Source organism: Callorhinus ursinus, unplaced genomic scaffold (genome assembly GCF_003265705.2).
Source record: "Callorhinus ursinus isolate GAN/ISIS: 27379988/994484 unplaced genomic scaffold, GSC_fseal_2.0 scaffold1, whole genome shotgun sequence".
Classification (NCBI taxonomy): domain Eukaryota; kingdom Metazoa; phylum Chordata; class Mammalia; order Carnivora; family Otariidae; genus Callorhinus; species Callorhinus ursinus.
Window position 1 is genome coordinate 80,405,046 of NW_027397063.1, and position 15,769 is coordinate 80,420,814.

Consider the following 15,769-nt stretch of genomic DNA (forward strand, 5'->3'; position numbering starts at 1 on the left):
ATCTTCCCGTGACTTCAGAACTCTAAAATCTCCAATGCACATTTTTTCCTGACACCAGTGTGCTGATGAGAAATCGAGTGCCTCTATCAGTACTTGTGTCTTTGGAGGCGGCCTGCTTTCTGCACCAGATAGTTTAGAGACTTTCTTCACTGGTTTTTCTGAAATTTCAAAAGGACTTTTCATAGGTTATGGTCGGTTCCATGTATAGCTATTTCCCTAGCTCCAAGAAAAGCATGACATTTGGAGGGCCCATGCAATCTGAACACTTGTCTTTCTGTACACAGCTCTCCTAGTTTTTCATTCAGTAAATCTTTGACTATAGCTAAATCTCAATTTTCTCTATGATCTTATTTTGACAATCTTTTAGAAGTTGTTAGACCTTCTGGATTTACCCTCTGTGCCACTGAATTTTTACTCTTCATATCTTTAGTTCCTTTTCTTTTATTTTGTAAGGTAAACTCTACCCCCAATGTGGGGATCCAGGACAAGGGTTGCATGCTCTACTCACTGAGCCAACCAGACGCCCCATTTTTTTTCTTTTATTTTTAATCTATAATCTGGAGATTGTCTCAATTTTATCTTCCAAGTCCTTATTTTTGACTTTTCAATTCATGAATATTTTAATTTCTAAAAGCATTATCTTGCTGACAACATGAATTTAAATATTTTATTTTGAATGGCCTTTCATCTATGTCTTCACTCTTTCCTGTGGTTACTCTTTTGGTCATTACAGTCCTTCTCATTTGTTCTGTAGGTTTCCTAGACAGCAAATTTTTGCCCATTTTTTCTTAAAAAAAAAAGGCCTATGCTATTAAACTTGAGAGCTACAGTAGCTTTTCTCTCCTTTTGTGTGAGTAAGTTTGTTTGTTTTTCTCACCACCATCTCTTCCTTAGTGGGAGGTCTGAGTTGGAGCTCTGCTTCCATGGGAGGATTTATGCATTAACTTTGGACCGTGCTTTGTTTTTTGTTTGTTTGCTGTCTTTTTGTTTTTTGGTTTTTTTTCTTCTAAATTTTATATAAATTCTAGTTAGTTAACAAATAGTGTAATATTGGTTTTAGGAGTAAAATTTGGTGATTCATCACTTACATATAACACCCAGTGCTCATCACAACAAGTGCCCTCCTTAATACCCATCACCCATCTAGACCATCCCCAACCAACTTCCCTACATCCACCCTTAGTTTGTTCTCCTTTGTTAAGAGTCTTTTATGGTTTGCTTCCCCCTCCCTCCTTTTTTTTTTCCCCTTCCCACATGTACATCTATTTTGTTTCCTAAATTCCACATATGAGTGAAATCACATGGTATTTGTCTCTCTCTGACTGCCTTAGTTCACTTAACACAAAACATTCTAGCTCCATCCACATCACTGCAAATAGCAAGATTTCATTCTTTTTGATGACTGAGTAATATTCCATTGTATATACAGCACGCTGATGCTTATAGCAACATTATCAACAATAGTCAAACTATGGAAAGAGCCCAAGTGTCCATCAACTGATGAATGGGTAAAAAAGATAAGGACTTTACTTTTAATAAAGGAGCAGGGCAGCTGACTGGATCACACTCCCTGAATGCCATGCCCAATACCCGTCTCTCCTCAAAAGCTTTTGCTTGAGACTAGACATAGACTACTCAAGAGTCAAAATGGAACTGGAAGCTATTCCAGAACCTATTAAACTTGGGCCTTGAAAGACTAGTTTTTATCTTCCCATACTCTTCAATTTTCTGATTATAGCATTAGCCTTGAAATCTTAGCTATTTGTCTCCTGAGATTTAATGTCCACCTTCTTAAAATTTAGGAGAATGCCTGATTTATTTTCCTCTCTGGTTATCGTTTATAAACAGAGTGAAACAATGGCATGATTTCAGTGCTGTGAATAGAAATCAATTCTCCTATCTTCCTCAAGGAAAGGAGGAAATTAGTCTCTCTTTTCTATCTCTGCACACATTTGACATTTGTTTTTATTCATATTTATGAATACATTATATATTTTGAATTTGTATTTCTTTTTATATAACGTATGTTCACTTTAACATGTATGCTAAATTTAGAATACTTTCTTCGATTTAAGAATTCTCGGTTTAGGTAAATTAGACATATATCCAATAAATCTTTCATAAAGATTAGTAGATGCATTGAAGAATAAAATATTAGCAACTGGTTCATTTAACAGGCTTTTTGGAAACTCTCATGATTTATTACTATGGTCTGTATTTGAGATTAGTATGAGAGATTTGAACTAAAATTGTAAAGGAATTCCTCAATCATACCAGTTCTTTATCTGATGTCAATAATAATAAAACTTTGTAAAATATCAATCTTTCTCTCCAGACATTGTTATAGGTTCCACTCATTTCTTTTATCCTTAGATTTTTGTATTTTTCTCCTTAAGAATTTATGGAAGCCATTTATTTGATGAGCCTATTTTCAACTCTACTTTTATTTTCTTTGCATCAGTAATAGAATCATTATTATTCTCATCACCAAGCTCTAGTTTATTATCTGATAAAAACAAATAATCCTCATATTCAATTTTGGATATTTGATTTTTCTTATTTATGTTCTCAGTAGGCATATTCTCTTCACTTGTTAGAAATGAAAATTCATCCTTTTCCATAGGAGAATGATCATTCATCTCATTAATCTATCTTGATTACCATTTCTGCCTTCATCACTGAAACCTAAGATATTTGGTTGTTACTTTTATTATTTTAATTAGTTACTACACATCATAAGAGTTTCCGGCATTTTCTGATATCTAATATACATGTAGCATAAGGAAATATACTACCAAATGAACTGATGTATAAACTTCAGCCCTGAGAGTTTGGGAACTTGAAAAGGATAGAGACTTAATTGGGTTATCCTCTTCTATTTAAATGAGACCCAAAGCATGCCAAAGATAGACTATTTACTTAAGCTTAAGCTTTATCCATTCATGGGGCACCTGGGTGGCTCTGTCAGTCAAGCGGCTGCCTTCAGCTCAGGTCATGATCCCAGGGTCTTGGGATCGAGCCCCGCATCGGGCTCCCTGCTCAGCAGGAAGCCTGCTTCTCCCTCTCCCTCTGTCTGCTGCTCTACCTACTTGTGTTCTCTCTCTATCTCTGTTAAATAAATAAATAAAAATCTTAAAAAAAAAAAAAGCTTTATCCATTCACCACAGTATAACGATTTGTCCAACATGTAAGAGGTTTATGAACAATGAACTTTCTTTAACTGAAAGCAAAATAGCATTAAGATCTAAATGAGAACTGGGGCAGGGGGAGAAAAAGCGGGGGGGGAGGAAGAAATGGTAATTTTATGAGTATCTGAAATATAAGCTTTGAAAACAGAGCATTCATCCAGACAAATTGATTCCACCAATATCTTCCCTTCTGGCATAGGCTGATGGGCTTGCAACCCGGTTTGTTTGTTGCTGAAACCAACTAAAAGATACATTTAACCACCCTAGAAGAGATATTCAGTGGTGTAATAAAGAATAGGTGAGAATAAGTGAAATTGTTGCATTTAACTATAGAACATTGTTTCTAGTTGCCCTCTGGAAAAAAATCAGTCATGTGCTCTGGACAGGAGAAAGATAGGCATTAAGAAGAAAATTTTTATAATTCCAAGAATAAGATTCCAAGAATATGAGTCAATGGTTTGAAAAACTTTTAAAAAATGCAATTTTGACTACAAAATCAGGAAGAGGAAAAAATTGGAGTGCTTTTAAACACACACACACACACACACACACACACACATACACACATACACACATACTCTTCAGTCACTGAAGCTCTTTAATAAAGAAAGAATTTTTAATATAGCAGGATCACAAGGTTTACTCCAAGTACATGTCTTAAAAATATAAAGAAAATATACTTCTGTTTATGGTCAGTGTATTGTCAACCAAACACAATTCCTTTTACTTAAGAAATTATTTTTATAATAAAATAGATGGGGATATATGAGAGAAAATGTTTGCTGAGAAAAATGTTTATAAGGTACTATGCGAACGTAAGTAGAAATATATTTATTATACTATACAGATTTTACTGCTTTAATAGTAAATACTATCATCTCTAATAATTATTGATTTGGTATGTTCCTACAAGATGATGCTCTTCACACCATCGTCATCAGTAGTTTATCAAGTTATTTGTCTAAAATTTCTCAGCAATTGAATCATGCAGCACTCTCTTACTTAACTTTAGTAACTAGTCTTTAAGATTCTGATTTTGCCATTGTTGATATGGTTCCTGGCAAGCCTATGTGTGTTGAGAGCTTCTCTGACTCTCCTCCTCTGGGCCGTTTTGCTGTTCGTGACATGAGACAGACGGTTGCTGTGGGTGCCATCAAAGCAGTGGACAAGATGGCAGCTGGAGCTGGCAAGGTCACCGAGTCTGCCCAGAAAGCTCAGAAGGTTAAATGAATAGTATCCCCAATACCTGCCACCCCAGTCTTCATCAGTGGTGGAAGAACGGTCTCAGAACTGTTTGTGTCAATTGGCCATTTAAGTTTAATAGTAAGAGACTGGTTAATGATAACAGTGCATCATAAAACCTTCAGAAGGAAAGGAGAATGTTTTGTGGACCATTTGTTTTGTGTGTGTGTGTGTGTGTATGTGGCAGTTTTATTAGTTTTAAAATCAGTACTTTTTAATGGAAACAGCTTGACCAAAAATCTGTCACAGAATTTTGAGACCCATTAAAATAAAAGTTTAATGAGGGAAAAAAAAAAAGATTCTGATTTTGGAATCTAGAAATATAGTTTCTAGATAATTCTAGATAAATTATCTCCTGACATGCTTATGAATAACATGAGTGAATGTGGATGGAATGAGCATGCCATTAGGTAAATTTATAATTTCTGATTCCTGTATTCAAGTAGTGCTGAATAATAGACAGATGGTTAACTGGAAAGTGATTTTTACTACTCATGGTAGAATCTGCCCTCGGTTCTGGCCTGTTCAACACATATTTTTGATGTGGATAATGACCGTGATAGCAGGTATTTCAAATGTCACAAAGCTGAGAAAGATAGTTTATATTTTGGATGACAATACTAGATTCCAAATAAATCAAAACTTACAATATTAAAAATAAAAAAACAAAAAATATTTTCATAAAGCTAGAAAAATTTTAAGATATATTTAAACTATCATAATAAAAATAATAATTTACAATTGAAAAAATTCATTAAGATCTAAGGAGAAAAATATGACTCAAAAGTTTATAATAAGAAAAGAAAATTATTGATTTTGGTTGACTGCATGTTCAAGGTAGGGTACATTATCTCTATACTATGTAAATACCTGTAATTTTTTTTTTTAGTAACAAATTTTCTTCCTTTATTGAAGGAACAACAAATCTATAAGTCAACCATTGGGACTAAACTTGGCATAGAAAACATGTAGACTTGTTGAATCACCAAATATTTGTACTATTGTATTAAATACTAGGAGCCAAAATTCTAAAGGGATATTGATAGATTGAAGGTGTTACAGAGAATGGCAAATTTTATTAAGTAATCAATTTATTCATTCAACAAAAATTTTATAAGTCCCTATTATGTACTACTTCAATCTGATGATAAGTAAGACAGATATTGGTGGGGGCAAGTATTAGATAATTACTTAATTAAATTTACTATGAAAGCTGCCGAAAACAATTACAATATATTGTAATGTATATAGAAAGTCCAGATCATCTGGCATTCACTGCAGTCTGCTGAAGGGTTCATTTGGGAATACGTGTTGTCATACTAAGTCTCTCTTCGTAAGGTGTAAACCCTTCACCACTTCAGCTGTATGTTTTTTTAGTGGTAAGTGATGTTGCCGGTTCAAACTATGGCAGTGTCTCCATGCCCAGAAGCCAGTGTTTTGACATGACACATAACCAAGTGTGTCATCCAAGGCGGAACATCGCTTCACAAAAAATGAGAGGGACATAAAAGGAAATATGGAATGGGAAGTAAGATGGAAGCTAGAAGTTGTACCATGAAAACACAGAAAGCTCTCCAGGGATCCAAGGTATTTGTAGAATGAATCATTTTGGGTAAGAGATTAATGAGGAAGGTGTTCACTGTTACTTTTTAAGAATCTTCCAAGAAGCTGGCACAGGCTTCACTCATTATGTTGGATAAATAATAACACACAGTTTATGATATCAGGGGTTACTAAATATGCAATCATTGTATTTACTCTTTTACTATTTTTCCCAAGCTTATTAAGCTCCCTTGGTTTAAGCTATTTAATATTTTCCCCAAATGTTTAGGATGTGTTCAATCTAAACTGCAATGAGATATAGTTAACTGGTTTTACTTCTTCACATGTCACCATACAAAGTATGATTAGCATGAGGGTGTAGCTGATAATCTTTATCCTATATATTAGTAAACTAAAACATTTACCTAAATTTGGATTTTTAAAACATCTATGTAGATAATATTTTCCTCCTGCATTTTATCATGCATTACACTGTATGAAGAGATGCCCCACGGAACACCCAGCCTAGGCGTACAGCAATAGGCTTTCTGGGATTTCTCTGTTACGAATATCCATGATTCTGTGAGAACTGTTCTTACACCCTATCCTCTCCAGTAAGCTACACACACACACACACACACACACACACACACACACACAATCATTAGCTACTCCATTAGACTGAATTGTGAATATAATTTGATGTGCTTTGAGCATGTTGCAATAGCATTATTAAACTTTTTTTTTTTTCTATTCTCAAAATCAGGAAAAACCTGTGCTTCCCCAGAGTAGGTTTGTTTCTGTTTTATGAGCACTGGTCTGTTTGCCTTTGCAACATAGAAGCAAAGGCAAGAATCTGTGGTCAAACTCTAGCAAACATGTTAAGCATTATGAAAACACTTCTGCACATTCGGTTTGCCCTTGGCTTACCTAGGTTCCATTCCTTACTCAGATCCCTTATTTATTTAGCTTATCCTTTAGTACTGCACTTACTTTTATAAGCAATCTTAAATCTTCTGCAGAAGACAGAAGACACAGTGAAAGAGAGATAATGACCATGATTGTGAATTATCCCTGAAAGCATAGTTACTACTGTAACAGTTGAGGTAAGAAAACTGCTTCTAGGAATAGCACACATACTTTATTTAATGCCACATGACAGCTCTTGTTATTAAAATGCTACTGTCTCAAAATTTTCTAGAAAAATATGTAATATATGATATATGATACATACACATGGTATAATATATAACATGACATATAACAAACATATTATATACACATATATCTTGTGTGTAATATATTATATGCCATATAATTTATAATATATAATCATATAATACATGACATGTAACATATAATCCCTAAACTAAAATATATATAATATACCTTAACAATGTAATATGCAAAATATGACATATCCCTCTATTAGAGTGCATTCTGTGTGTGGTTTGTGTGTGTGTACTTTTTTTTGTCATGGCTTCTCAAAGTATGTTTGAGAAAATGGTAGAGAAAACAGAGGGCAGGTAGGGTTTGGTGGAATTCTCTAACAACACTGCAGCCTGGAAGAATTGATTATTGTGTGAAATGAAGCTGGAAGAAACAACAGTTGAAGGCATAAATCAGGCACTTTTCAGGGTAACAATTTCTTTATGGCACCTTTCTAAATGTTTTTCTAATCTTAATTATGATTTCTTCTTTGACTCATAAATTACCTAGAGGTATTTTTTCCCATGAATGAATGCCTTTTTCTTTTCTTTTTTCTTTTCCCTGGTATTCATTTTTTTTCATATTTTTCTTTTCTTTTCTTTTTTCTTTCCCTGGTATTCATTTTTAACCTATTTGCACTCTGATCAAAGCATATTTGTATATACCAAAACTTTTAAAAATTTAATGAAACATTTTATAAATATATTTGTATATATAAATATATTTATAAATAAATATAGTTGTATATATAATACACACAATTATATAGTATATAGTATATATGATGTGACCACGTACATCACATATCATATGTGCATTTGTAAATGCATGGGTATAATATATATGTACCATTTTATATAGATAATATAATTATATATATATGTATATATATATATATATATATTTATACACACACACACATACATATACACACACCCAGGAGATTTATATATATCTCCATTAATCTGTTAACTTGATGGTAGAGTTCTCAATTTTTTTCCTTGTACATTTTTTAAATTTTACTTAGGCTATAAAAAGTTCATTTAAGTTTAGATGATTATATCTTATAATGATCTAAAGTTTCTATCATTATATAATTATATTCTTAATTCCTTATGTTTTAGCACAAATTCTATTTTACCTGATATTAATATGGCTATACCAAGTTTCATTTCATTAGTTTTATCTTGTATGATTTTTCCATTCATGTCTTTTATCCTTTTTTTCTTATGAGTTAAGTATCACACACATAAATAGTATATAATAATCTTTTAAATCATTTCTGACAATTTTCATTTCTACTGCCAGTTTTAATATCTTTATATATATTGTGATTTCTAGTATATATGGATTTACTCCTATCATCAAATTTTAGGCTTTCTACTTGTTTAACTTTTTCTGTAATTTGTTTTCTGCTTTTCTTTTATTGATTGATTTTATTAAAGTATAATTGATATAGAATATTGTATTAGTCTCAGGTATACATCATAGTGATTTGATTTTTTTATACATTTCAAAATGATCCCCATGATAAGTCCAGTTACCATCCATCGCCATGCAAAGTTATTACAGTATCACTGACTATATTCCTCGTGTTGTACATTACCTTCCTATGACTTATTTATTTTATAACTGGAATTTTGCAGGTCTTATTTTTAAGATTTATTTATTTATTTGAGAGAGAGAGAGAGAGAGAGGCAAAGAGCGCACAAGTGGGAGGAGCAGAGGGAGAGGAAGAGAGAATCCCAACCAGACTCCACGCTCAGCGTGGAGCTGGACAAGAGGCTTGATCTCAGGACTCTGAGATCATGACCTGAACCAAAACCAAGAGTCAGTCTTTTAATCCACTGTACCACCCCAGGCACCGCTGGAGTTTTGCAGGTCTTAATCTTTGCCCAACATTAATTAATCCCTGCCTTGCCCTTACTTTCCACCCAACCCCCGCCTCTTACCGTTCCGGTAACCAACAATTTGTTTTCTGTATCTGTGAGTCTGTTTCTGTTTTGTTTTGTCTCTTTTGTTTTTAGATTCTACATATAGGAGAAATCATGCGGTATTTGTGGTTTTTTGTCTGACATTTCACTTAGCATAAAACCCTCCAGGTCCATCTATTTTCTTTCTTTTCTATTGAGATTTTATTTGCTCCACCTGTTTGGAAGTTGAATAGTCAATATCTTATTTCTCTCCATAGTTTTGGCTTTCCTCTTCTTCAGACTGGCTTTCATTCTAGTTCATTCTTTTACTGAAACTATAGCTCTTTTAGGTCCCAATTTTGGATCTCCTGTTTGTACTTTATCTTCATATTGAACGCAGGATTTTTTTCTCTTGCTTCTCACAACCTTGCATTAACCATCAAAACTGAATTTGAAGGTCACCAAATGTCGACCTCTGAGAGTCGGGGACCTGGGACGGTGAAGGAACTGAGAAAAAGAGACAACAGTATAGCGAGGCACAGGGGACCCCGAGCAAACAGCCCGAGGTGCCGAGGTTTATTTTCCATACTCTTATATACCTTCTACTGCGATATAGATCTATAATGATTTACAGCAGGGGCGTAGTAAGGCACATTCCTCCATGTATACAGGATTAGTCAAGCATGTAGGAATCTTTAAAATAGAATAAAGGAACAGAGAGGGGAGTGCCCAGTGTGCTGTTTACAGCTGGCTTCCTATCTACAAAACATCTTCTGCTGCGTACTTTAGAATGCGTCCCAAGGGCATTTCACTCTGATCCTTTCCGGTTATTTTTAACCCTGCAATCTCCAGTTTTCTCAGAGATCTCGGAGTCTGAGCGAACATGCACCAGTGGTTGTTGTGGCGTTCTGTTTCCCACAACCAAATTTCCAAGGCCAGTAGCAGTACACAAAGCTATACAGAGAGCAGGCTTTCCTCCTCTTCGTTTTATAGCTCCAGAGGATTCATTTCTGATGATTTAGTGAAAGTTTTGTATTTTTTTTTAATCCAGGCTTGTAGATGATTTTCAATGGGACAAAGGATATCAAGTTTGCCATACTTCTAGAAAGAAAGTCACTTAGGGGAATTTAAGAAGATAAATAACTGTCAGTGCAGACTCAAGAGGATAACGTTAGGATGATCTGTATAAAGTACACATTCCTTCATACTCCCACTTCTAGAGTTCCAGGAGTGAATATTTTTACTTTGAAACCTTTTAGTACACTTTTTGATGGGATTAGTACACATTCTAATTAACCGTGTTTCAAAAATCTTTTCTTTTCTTCCTTAAAATAAATGTGCTCTTTAAAGCTGTAAGATTTTCATGACTAGGTTTCATCCTGAATTCCTTTTCTATCTTAGACGCTCACTATTTATTTGATATGAAAAATACCTGATCTGAGGCTTACAAGAGGTCTTTAAAAATTCAATTAGCTTTTTAAATGTATTTCATGCATTTATAGCATCAAAGAGCCACAATGTTGCAAATTAGTTTTGATTATGGTCTTCTTTACAGCTGTTAGTTCTAGGAAGGTATAAAAAGTCAATTTCAACTCAATTTGATTTTTGTATGTTCCAGAGAATGTGTAATTCTTAAATTTAAAGCAATAAATAATACATGTCATGTTCATACTTTAAGTGAAGACAGGTAAGTGCAATGGGTTTAGGACTATTTGCAAATGTTTTGCTGTGATTTAACAATGTAAACATAGTATTTCCGTTCCATTTAGCATTATATAATAGAGAATGCTATAAGATTTATGAATGGCAATGACAATAATGGCATACATTGCCTGTCAATATTTTATAAAAATTTGATTGTAAGCAATTATGTTATTGTAGAAAATATAGGTACAAAAGAGAACAAATAACACGTACCACCTCAGAGTTGCATTCTCCAGTCCCAAATAAAACTGTTTACAATCATTTGTGAATTCCTCAGTTTGAGAGACAGAGTAGGGGGAGTCTCATGTACAATATTGTTGTAAAATAATTTCAAGTTATTTTTCAAAATATATTAGGATGATTGAATATGGACCTAATATCTAAAAACAATACTATGCTGTGATAATCAATATAGGAAACACACATATCCCTATGGTTCCATATCCTGAATTTCAAGAAATGCATATGTTGATTTCTCTCAGAATCCTGAGCAATAGTAATCTTACTTCTATAGGGATAAATATGAGGCAGTGAGTCCTGAGAGCATGGTGGGTGGAGAGCCAGGAATGCTTGCAATGTTGAGAGCAATGAGCTAACAGCTAGTGCAAGACTTTGTGGGATTTTTCTAATTTTCTTGAAAAAGGAGAGTTCACATAAGAAATAGAAAAATCAGACTATTATAACAGAGAGGAATTTACATGTTATTGTATATCTAAACAAACATAATTTTTTTGCACTTTTAGTAGACATCCCTAGAATGACTTCAATAAAATCTAATTTTTAGAATATTTGACTTGCTTTTTTTAACTGCAAATTGAATTTATCTATGCCTTCCTTCTTCACTTGCCCTCCTGTGCAATTATTCCTCTTAAAACAGCTGGTTTTAGTCAATTACTGTACCTTAGAAAGCATTTTACAGGGGTGTCTGGGTGGCTTAGTCAGTTGAGAGACAGATTTTTGATTTCAGCTAGGGTTATGATCTCAGACTCATGGAATGGAGCTCCATGTCGGGCTCCCACTCAGTGGGGCGTCTCCTTGAGATTCTCTCTCCCTTTCCCTCTGCCCCACCCCCTACTCGCACATGTGTGTGCACATGCTCTCACTCTCTCTAAAATAAATAAATAAATCTTTAAAAAGAGAGCATTTTACAGACATCTGTATGTCTACATGCATATCCACACCTAACTCATCTCACATTAACAGTACTTTCCATGGTTTCTTTAGTTCCTGCTCAAAGAGTGGTATGTAGATGTGCAAAATAAAGCATTAAAGAAGAAGAAAAAAAGACAAGACAGTAATATAGAAATAAGCTAGATAAATGAGTGAGAAAAGGAGATCATAGTCATGTTGATAGGGAGTAACTCAACTATATGAAAACAAAGATATTTGTGAAATAAGGCATGACTTCGATCTAAAAGCAAACATACAATGACTTTAAGAAAAATATCAGGTTATTATGAAATTACCTGTGTTGCTTGCTTCCTTGCTTAAGGCAAATAACAAAGACTATTATATAATTAAATTTGTGTTTGCTAGATAATGTCTTTGTTTTAGACAAAAAATGTGTGACATCATTACTAGTAGCTTATCTGGCTGAATTTGCTCTAATATAATTAAGAAGAATGATTTTTTAAAATTCTAAATGCATAATACTCATGGCTTTATGGCATTCTCTAGAACCTTGATTAAAAATAGCATGTCTACATTAAAAAAAAAAATGATGAGAGAACATATTGCCAGCAGTTGAAACAATGAATTAGGTTTGCAACCATGAACCTTACAGTACCGCTACTGCCGAGAACATGCCCACCACTGGAGAGACTTTCCAATTCTTTCTTTTGGCATATGGGCAGCCATTGTCAAAATTAGCATCTCTCATTAGAGAAAAGGATGGATATATATGACATCTAGTCAATTATAAAAAAAAAAAACACAAAAACACCTTTCACCTTTCTTATTTAACCTGGTATACTTTTATACATTCAGTAGACCACCTGGTCAGGTGTTTCCATCTTTCATGCTTGACTCTGATAAACATGTGTCTATCTGATGAAACCTGAGGACCTGGAATAGGCCTGTTCTCTCTGAGTCTTCTCCCCTTTGCCTAAACTCTCCACAACAATTCTCCTTTTACAAGACTTGTTTTCAACTCTGTTCTCTAAGGTTCTGGTATTCATTGATGAGTCTTCAAGAGATGAGAAGACACATGTAAGGAGGAGAGTTAGGAAGTAAAACTCCAGGCTTCCCATACCAGCTTCAATCCCACCTAGCTTACTTTTTATGCATTGAGACCACAGACAAAATTTTGTTATGGATTAAAAAACAAACAAACAAACAAACAAACAAACAAACAACAAACCCACAAAAAACTATACTGCTATTAAAAATTAAATAGCTTAAGAAAATTTTAAAATAAATGCATTCAAGATTTCTATTGAAATGTAAGCATTAGGTAGGAAGAACAGAATATCCTATTGAATACTATTTACGAACTCCTTAATAGGAGTAATTTGATCACATTGGATCAAGGTCTGACACAGACTGTCAATTTTGATGTCAGGGAAGGAAAGTTGCAAAGCTTTTGATTCATTCCATTTTCAGGAGGGCGGCTTTTGCCTAGGATTCATAAGCAACCAGGAGATAAAATAGAAAGAGAAAAGATGTAGAGAAAAAAAATTTGCAATCCATCAAGATTACACACAAGACCAGGTATATTTAAGCTGCCAAAGCAAAGTGCCACAAACTAGGTGGACTAATACAACAGAAATTTATTTTCACTTAAGTTCTTTTTTTTTTTTTCCACTTAGTTCTGAGACTAGAAGTCTGAATCAAAGTGTCCGCAAAGGCTATGCTCGTTTGACATCTGTAGGGGAATCCTTCCTTGACTCTTCCTAGCTCTTGGTGGTTTGTTAGCAACCTCTAGCTTATCTACATAACACCAAGTTCTGCCTTCATCATCAAATGGTGCTCTCCCATATCCCTACCTTTATACAACCATTTTCTTGTAAGGGCACCAATCATATTGAATTAGGAGCCTACCCTATTTCTAATTAGTACTTCACATTCTGGGGTACTGAAGTTTAAGACTTCTTTGGAAGCAGGCGAGAGAGAATAAAATTCAACCAGTAACACCAGGGTTCAACAAACTACCTATGGGCCAAATCCAGTCACTGTTTCAGTAAATCACACTTTACTGTAACAAAATCAACCAATTATTTTATGTATTGTCTATGACTACTATCAAGCTACAACAGTAGAGTTGAATAGTTGTGACAGAGAATATAAGGCTCCTTAAAATCTGAAATATTTACTATTTAACTTTATGCAAAACGTTGGCTAAAACCTGCATTAGACTAGAGCCAGCCTTCTGTTTGTTAACATATTAATAGCAGTGGAAGAGAAAGAGACCAAAAGAGAGAAACAGGGAGAGTGAGACACTGTGGATTGGATGAAAACACAATTGCCACAATATTTTGTAGTTCCTTCCATCAAAACCTAGAGTCTATTTACCCACCCCTTCAATCTGGATTGAACTTGAAACTTGTTTTAATGAATAGAACATGGCAGGTAATATTGTCTGAGACATAAATTCTAGGCCTCCAGAGATTCTCCACCTTCCTTCTTTGCCCTACTTGGAAGCTTCCTTCGCTGTGGCTGGACTAGACTCTCAAATGATGAGACCTTGTGGAAAGATGGCCAGCCAATAGCCAGCAGCAAGCCTCCGGATATTGAATGAGGCTGTGTTAGATCCTCCAGCCCTGCCAAGCTCCCAGATGGCTTCAGGTGAGGAGGCACATCAAGAGAGATCATCATGAGAACCACCCAGCTGAGCACCATTCAACCCGCAGGCTTATGAGAAATAATAAATCATTGCTTTAAGCCACAAAGTGACATGTTGGTTTGTTACACAGCAATAGATAACAGAGAGGCACCCAAACTTATGAATACTTTTTTGTTGTTGTTGAAACTTGTCTCAGCACAAAATACATCTGCTAGCTGCTTTGTGGTTCCGAGAAAATCAGAAATCTTCCCAGCTCTCCACCAGTTTGCTATTCCTCAGGGAGATGGATGTTTGGATTCCCCTCTCTCCTTAATTTTAAATCTGGTGTTTAAATCTTATTTTGAGGAGCTCACCAAATTCTTTAATATGGTACTGTATAATGCCAATATTTCCAGATTGTAAAGTAAAAACTAGGGATGTTTGTTAAAGTTAATTTATGTTAGTGTGATCTGTATAAAATAATAACACTATTTCATTTTTATGCTAAGTGACTTGTGATATAATCCGACAAATAAATTTGTTTTAATATAATCTGAGCAAGGGCGCCTGGGTGGCTCAGTTGGTTAAGCGACTGCCTTTGGCTCAGGTCATGATCCTGGAGTCCCGGGATCGAGTCCCACATCGGGCTCCCTGCTCAGCGAGGAGCCTGCTTCTCCCTCTAACCCTCCCCCCTCTCATGTACTCTCTCTCTCTCTCAAAATAAATAAATAAATCTTTAAGAATTATATATATAATCTGAGCAAAAGAGTGTGGTGACCATGGCATTGCATGCATTTTTGTATACAGAATATTAAAAATCCACTTACATCTTCTCATAACAAAGAACAGATGAAATATGCTTTACTCAATGTGGAATGAATCAGCTATGAATTATGTCATATTTCAAAAAATATTTCATTAAAAAGAGTTGCAACTGTAGTAATTTTTCAATAGAATAAAGAATGTCACCTACTTACTATCCCCCAAAATACAGATGTAACAATAAATATTTACAGAGATTTCAGCTATTTACTTATTATTCTTCTTTCTGCCTCCATGAAAAAGATTTATATAGAAGAAATTTGTACAAATGAATAGTCCTTTGTCTGTATGTGTTTTCTTTCTTTTCTTTTTTCTTTCTTTCTTCTCTTTCTTTCCTTCTTTCTTCCTTCCTTCCTTCCTTCCTTCCTTCCTTCCTTCCTTCCTTCCTT